Raw genomic sequence first — 8566 nt, forward strand, 5'->3', positions numbered from 1 at the left:
GATATATACCTTACTATATACATCTTACAGGGACCAATATATAGTAAGGTATATGCTCCAGGACAGGTAGTTGTCTCTTGTTTCAATGGAGAGAGAGTGACAAAAACAAAGAAATTCAAGCAGCCTGGGTGGAAGAGGGGGTAAGGAGGAGGGGGGCAGGAGGGGGTGGAGGAGGGGGTAATGAGGAGGGGGGAGGAGAAGGTGGAGGACAGAGGAGGGGATGCCATCAAACATTTGAGGAGTTTAAGGACAAGTCTATATACACACAGAGTACATACACAGTCAAATAAACTCAATATGTTTTTGTGTGTTCACTTACCTCCAGGCACAGCACCAGGGCTCTGCTCCCAATGGCTCTCTCTCTCTCTCTCTCTCTCTGTCTCCACTCTCCAGGAAGGCACAACAAGCCCTGCCTCAGCGGTGTCTCCTATGCAGGCTGTCAGTGTCACTGTCTGACATGACACACCACTTCAGGACAGCAGGTATGCTGGCTCAGGCTGTCCGTGTAACTTGCAGCATGGACGATCGTGGGAGGGACCAGGGAGGCACCACAGAGTCTGGGAGAGACAGACAGGTGTATCTGATCATAGAGGTGTGGGCTGCCTCTTTCACTGGAAGGAGAGGAGAGAGAGAGTGACTTTCAGGAGGAGAGAGAGAGTGACTCACTACTGTCAGTCAGGAGAGATGAGTCGGGCAGTGTATTTCTATTTTCCACACTCAGTACAGGCTGTACAGTAAAGGAGGCGGCGGCGGGAGAGGTGACGAGAAGCGGCCCTGGCTACACTATAATCTAGTAATCTGGATTCTGGCCTGTTGGGGGACAGTAATTGCCACCATGTGTGTGGGGCCCCTTGGCAAGTGGGGCCCCCGGGCAACCGCCGGGTATGCCCATTGGAAAAGACGGCCCTGACTCCTACTCTATTCCCCAGCACCCAGCTGCTGTCTGCTTGTCCGCATTTTCATTGTTGGGAAAAAAAGACTCTGTACAGATTGGCTGGCAGTAGTACAGCTTGTGCAGGGCGCCTTGAATAATAGGCAGTAGGCTATCTTTCCCTAGTACTGATTGGACTATGTCCACACACCCCTGCCTCTTAGTTCTGCCCCCTGGTTGGCTGTGCTTTCTTGTGACTTTAACCACTTTACAACCGGAGGATTTTGCTGTCTTCCGTCCAGGCCACTTTTTGCGATTCGGCGCTGTGCGACTTCAACTGACAATTGCGCGGTCGTGCGACGCCGTACCCAAACGAAATTTACGTCCTTTTTCTCCCACAAACAGAGCTTTCTTTTGGTGGTATTTGATCACCTGTGCGATTTTTACTTTTTGCGCTATAAACAAAAAAAGAGCGTTTATTTTGAAAAAATAACAATATTTTTCACATTTTTTTATATGAAATTCCCCCCAAAAAAGATGTAAAAACCAATTTTTTTAAAAGTTTTTGGCCAATTTGTTTTATGCTACATATGTTTGGTAAAAAAAATCGCAATAAGCGTATTTTGATTGGTTTGCGCAAAAGTTATTGCGTTTACTAACAAAGGGAAAGATTTCTGTCATTTTTGGTGTTTTTTTTTTTAACGCGTAATGGCGGCGATCTGCGATTTTTTTTGCGGGACTGCGACATTGCGGCGGACAGACCGGACCCCTGACTGACATTTTTGACACTTTTGGGGGTACCAGTGACATTACTGCAGTAATCAGTGCTATATATATGCACTGTTACTGTAAAAATGACACTGGCAGGGAAGGGGTTAATTTTATTGGAGAGGGAGGGGTTAATGTATGCCTGGTGCTTACTGACGTGTAGGGGGGGAGGTGACTGTGTGATTCATGGACAGATCGGATGTCCAGCTATGCTGAACAGTCCGATCTGTCACTCCCTGTCACTATGGAGATCCGCCCGCTGTGTTTACACACAGCGGGCGGATCTCCAGACTCGATCCCCGACGATCGGGTAAGAGCAGCGGCGATCGCCGCTGCTCCTCCCCTGGCCCGACTCCCGCTGTGAATGAAAACAGCGGGAGCGAGCCTCCGGCGGCGCGCAAGCGCCGCCCAGAAGGGGAGGAGTCCAGTCACGTTAATACTACGTGACTGGACGGGAACGAGCCACTCTGCCGCAGTAGTATTACCGTGAGCGGTAGTAGAGTGGTTAATTAGGTATCACAAGCCCAGGACTCTGAGGTTGTGATAGTGTCTGCTACCTAGCTCCCTATCTGTCATGCTTTGCTTTTCCCTGTTAGTTAACCTGTCAAGGATTCCTTGTTGATGACCCCTGTATTTGAACTTGGACTACTCTTTCAGATCTCCTCCTGCCATGACCTTGGAACTGTTTACTCAATGACACTTGCCTGCTGCCTTCCCTGACCTTGGCCTGTCCCTGGATTCTGCTGACAGGTATTGCCCTTCATCTGACTAGCCTTGAGGCTACAGGTATCCTTACCAATTACATGCATTTCTTCCCAGTACAATCTGGCCAGGAACTTTAGCACTGTGTTCTAAAACTTGAGGGGTAACCCAACAGTCCTGCTTGCCTTAAGAGAAGGTGGCTGCTAAAGGTAGAGGAAATACTCCCCAGCTGTAGTCTCTGTTCCAGGCATCAGCCGGAGTGTCACAGATAAAGTTAATGTGATTAAGGAACATTTGATATCCCACTGTTTTGGTATTTTATGTGATAATACTACTTATGACAAGGCTGCCTCTGTGTCAAGTGATAATAATGCAATAATAATGATGCAGTGGTGGATAAGATGTGGAAACTGTTTCAAAACATCAGAGAATTAGAAAGCCAACGTAAAAGTACATGAGCTGTGGCAACCAAAGGTCAAAATTACCTCTAGGCAGAGCCTCCTTGAAAGCATGTCGTGGATAATAGTTAGCACTTTTTAAGGATCGTATATAGGCTAAAGCACAGTCCAAGCTGTAGTCCAAAGTGCATGTGCAAGTCTGTGAAGGTTTGACACATTTGTAAACTATGTCTTGTATGAGTATCTCATCTCAAATTGGTCCTTAAAACACTGTCATTGTGAGTATAGGTAGGAACAGTACCATAATGTTCGAGGAATCCAATGAGAGGTAACAAGCCTTTCACATAATTGGATTGTTACTCTGAATAAAAGTTTTTGGCATATTGTAAAAAAAAAAATTATATAAATATGTATATATATATATATATATATATATATATATATATACTGTATATATATATGTATATATATATATATATATACACTCAGTATCTCACAAAAATAAGTACACCCCTCTCATTTTTGTAAATATTTTATTATATCTTTTCATGTGACGACACTGAAGAAATTACAACACTTTGCTACAATGTAAAGTAGTGTGTGTACAGCTTGCATAACAGTGTCAATTTGCTGTACCCTCAAATGAACTCAACACCACTGGCAATAAAAGTGAGTACACCCCTAAGTGAAAATGTCCAAATTGGGCCCAATCAGCCACTTTCCCTCCCAGTGTCATGTGACTCATTCGTTTTACGAAGGTCTCAGGTGTGAATGGGGAGCAGGTGTGTTAAATTTGGTGTTATCGCTCTCACTCTCTCATATTGGTCACCGGAAGTTCAACATGGCACCTCACGGCAAAGAACTCTCTGAGGACCTGAAAAAAATAATTGTTGCGGCATGGTGGCCAAGACCCTGCAGTGGTTTAACAGAACAGGTTCCACTCAGAACAGGCCTCACCATGGTCGACCAAAGAAGTTGAGTGCACATGCTTAGCGTCATATCCAGAGGTTGTCTTTGGGAAATAGATGTATGAGTGCTGCCAGCATTGCCGCAGAGATTGAAGGGGTGGGGGGTCAGCCTGTCAGTGCTCAGACCATACGCCGCACACTGCATCAAATTGATCTGCATGGCTATCGTTCCAGAAGGAAACCTCTTCTAAAGATGATGCACAAGAAAGCCTGCAAACAGTTTGCTGAAGACAAAAAGACTAAGAACATGGATTACTGGAACCGTGTCCTGTGGTCTGATTAGACCAAGATAAACTTATTTGGTTCAGATGGTGTCAAGCATGTGTGGCAGCAACCAGGTGAGGAGTACAAAGACAAGTGTGTCTTGCCTACAGTCAAGCATGGTGGTGGGAGTGTCACAGTCTGGGGCTGTATGAGTGCTGTCGGCACTGGGGAGCTACAGTTCATTGAGGGAACCATGAATGTCAACATGTACTGTGACATACTGAAGCAGAGCATGATCCCCTCCCTTTGGAGACTGGGCCACAGGGCAGTATTCCAACATGATAATGACCCCAAACACACCTCCAAGATGACCACTGCCATGCTAAATAAGCTGAGGGTAAAGGTGATGGACTGGCTAAGCATTTCTCCAAACCTAAACCCTATTGAGTGTAGCACTACTCCCATGGCAGCTGCTGATTATGGGTTCCCCTGGGTTACCATTAGCAACAGCATGACAATTAGGAATTTTCCAAGTGATTATGGCTCAGTCAGGAAACAGTCCAGTAGCTTTGGTTTTTATGTTTTATTTGGAACTAGGATGGGAGAAGGGAATGAGTGGGATACTCCAACTTTTTACACTATGCACAATAGGCTGGGGCGACTTAAAAATGCTGAGTAACGCTAGTCACGACTAGGCTGCTGCTTCAGTCTGTCACAAGCTGTGATGCAGGACTGAATGAACTTTCTGAGGTAAACTGTATCCTGAGGTAAACTGTACTGTACTGCAGAACAATTTCAGGGCCCTTCCTGGCACTCCCTTTCCTCCTTTGTTCCTAAATTTCAGGGTCAACTACACGGCACCCCCTTTCACTGATACACTCCCTGCGTGAGCTAGCTCCTTGATCCCCTGACTTCTCTGGAGTGGTCCCCTCTCCTAGGCAGACCCTTAGGCAGATCTCCTGGTACTCATGATACTGTTTTTCCCAAGACTATTCTGCCAGCAGCTCCACTTGTCAGCACTCTGGATCCTCTGCAGCTCAGCTCCACACCTGGTTCAATAGGCCAACTGCCTGAACCACCTTCCTCACACCTGCAGGAGGAGAGACCAGCCATCCACCTCCTCCTGGGACTCTGCTTCCCGCCAAAGATGCCCTGTCACATGCTCCCCCCCCCAGATTTATAGCCAATCCCAGGATGCATTGCAACAATGTCCACCCACTGAGAGACCCATAAACCCTGCTGTGCTACTGGTTAGGTTTCCTCCACTGTCCAACAAGCTCCCTTATTGGATACCAGTGGGGACACTCCCTTAGACCCAATAAATCACACTTGGAAACATGTGACAGGCTAAACTAAAAGATCAGGCTCTCCTGATAAGCAGAAAAGAGCCACTAAATTTATTTTACTAGCACCCACCTAGGTGGCCACACAAAATATTGACACTTTTGGCCCAATTTGAACATTTACACTTAGGGGTGTACTCACTATTGTTGCCAGCAGTTTAGACATTAATGGCTGTGAGTTAAGTTATTTTGAGGAGACAGCAAATTTACACAAGCTGTACACTCACTATTTTACATTGTTGTCACGTGAAAAGATATAATAACATTTTTACAAAAATGTGAGGGGTATATATATATATATATATATCTGATATAAATGTGAAAAAGTTGCAATGAATGAGAGCACTCTATAACAGTGTTTCTCAGCTCTGGTACTCAGGGCACACTAACAGGCCAGATTTTAAATATTATCTTGGAGAGATACAGACTAGAATACTGCAATCACTGAGCAGCAAATTATATCACCTGTGATGTATTTCAGTTTTCTTGCAAACCTGGCCTGTTAGTGTGCCCTGGGGACTGGAGTTAAGAAACACTGCTCTATAAAATTCTCTTGTTCTGGTGGCATCATAAAAAATGGCCAGGAATGGAGGTTCTTAGGTTCTCAAAAAGCTATTCTTGCCTGGGACCAATATCAACAATAACTTGCCCAAATGAGGATTTAACTAGAAGCTGCAAAAGCTCCCATACAGAAAAAATATTAGAAAGAAAAATAAATTAAAAAACAAGAAGAAACATTTGCTTAGCTATATTTGCAAAAAGGTGTTGTAAGATGTTCCCATGAAACAAAATCCTAATCCTCTGCTTTATGAGCAACATGCTGTAGCCAATAACTACATAATGCACCACAGTAGCATGTGACAGCTAACCAGGGAACACGGGTGTCCCACAAAAGCCTACAGTGAGAGGTTTTTTTTGTCTGTTATAAATGGGAATCTGTTACACTTATTTTTTCTTATTTATAATGTAGAAACAAGCATTTAACATCTTGCAGTTGGATTTGCACAGATTTTTTTACCTTGCTGTTTGATTTCTTTTCCAATTCAATAACACCCAGTCTTTAGCATACTAAATGGTAAAAATATGTTGGAGTTTGTATTTTTTGCTGCTTAGACAACAGTGGTATCAATAAATCTCACACTAACCATAGTGTAGCAAGTGAGTTGAACTAGAAAGATACTGATTTTACCAATTAAATACCCAAGAGTTAAAATGCATTGATGGCTAATTCAACTATCCAACTTCAACCTACACAAAATATCAATTTTGGGTGGATTGAGCCCCGTGGGTTGTATATGATACAACACACAACACATTTCTAATATAATTTTGTTTATATATTCTATGCTTTATTTTAAAAGCAAGACTTAAATATAAAAAAATAAAATAAAATACATATAAAACATGTTATTTTATAAAAAAAATAAAAAAAATAAAACTTTATTTTATTATTTTGTGGTTTATATGATATGATTCACTCAATCAGTGTAAAATGAATGATAACTTAATATTTTATTATGTAAAAGATGAATCTCAGTATTTTAGTTTGTAAATGAACTTTGATATTTGTATAAAGCCGCTGAAAGACAACATCTGCAATTATGTAAAATAATCTCCAAGGAATATATTTTCCCCTGCTGAGGGATTTGGCTAGTGGTCAAACATGTGGGAGAAAAGAATTATCAGGATTAACTCGTATTTATATATCCAAGGATGAGGAAGATACCTATTTATTTACTTAAACTGTGCATGAGTTCTTCAGTAAAATCCACTGAAAGCCAGCACTATATGCTGCTGAGCCAGGATAAGAGAGGATATATCAACAGCTTTATTGGCCAATACACACTAAGGCAGTTTATTATTACAAGCTGCAAAATCTATTTAACATGTAAAGTTACACCAAATATGACAATTTCTAATAGAACATTTGACCTGTATCCTCTGTGCCCTATGTACAGGTCTCAGTGCCCTCTGCACAGTATATAATCACCATGCAAAAACTGCTCCTGGTTTCCCAGGCTTGATCAATATACTGAATACAACATGGATGATTTACTTAAAGCTGAACTCCAAGGAAAGATCTAAACACACATATGAAATACATATAGGGGAGTTGTTTTACCTGTTAAAGAATTTGTATTTCTGTCCACCCAGTCCTTAGATTTGCAGAGCCCTTCCAGACAGCTCACATTTTCTCTACGGTGGTAAAGTTATACAACTAGGTCTTGTTCTTTTCCCCATGTTGTGATTGAACAGTTGAAGGGGAAGCCATAGCTTAGCTTAACTAATATTGTGGTGGCTGCCTTAAAAAATTGAAAAAAAATGAAGTGTTGCTCATAGCAGTTTATCTGCTTACATTTTTGGAGTGGGTTAGAAAATAAAAGCTAAACCCAGAAGGTTGTTAATGCCATAGTTTTCAGTGTTCCTTGCATGCATATTTAAGCATGCAAACATTGTTGTACGAAAATGTCAGTTTGTAAACTAAAGTAAGTTCCAGCCAATGTGTTCATATCACTTTCCTCAGCTTTGTATGACAGGAACATTTTATGTCATTATCAATGCAGAGAACTATACTACAGCTACAGTATGAATGCAGAATGGTCTCCTTGCAGCTCTCAGCACACAACCTAAACAGCTTTTCTTGCATAATGTGCAATAATAGCGAGCAATATTTCCAACAGGGTCATTTACATCCTTCCACAGGATAAGAACTAACAGTATGACATGTTTTAAATAGTTATTTCACTGATATCCCTACATTATCAAATTCATTGTAGGGCATTTAAATAAATATTTGCTATATGGCGGCCACAGTACTGACACATTCTGATGAAAATGCTAGTCTCCTGGCTACCATTACATATACAATAAAGTAAAGTGTCCAGATGACACCTCCTCAACTTTTACCTACAGGTAAACCTACTGTATAATAAGGCTTACATGTAGGTAAAATGAATATCTCCTAAACCTGCACGGTTTAGGAGATATTCGCCCTGCATGCAGCCGATGACACCAGCGATGCATACTAGCTCATTATGCCTTTGTCCTGCAGGTTTTTTTTTTGTTTTTTTGTTTTTTGTTGTGAGGATACAACTGCATTAAGAGAATGCATCCAAAGCAATAGCAATACACTTTAATTTCACACCAAAGTGTTTAGCTCTAAAACCAGATGATGGATGCTGAAATAAATACATTTACTAAAGAAATTTTAATTCCAATGAAGGCTGTGATATACTGTAAGAGTACTAAGACTAAAGTGTAATTATTATTAGATTTTTATTTTGGCTTAGTACACCAGTTTAATACACACTG

The sequence above is a fragment of the Pelophylax lessonae genome (assembly GCF_965119305.1).
Source record: "Pelophylax lessonae genome assembly, chromosome: 7".
NCBI classification, from domain to species: domain Eukaryota; kingdom Metazoa; phylum Chordata; class Amphibia; order Anura; family Ranidae; genus Pelophylax; species Pelophylax lessonae.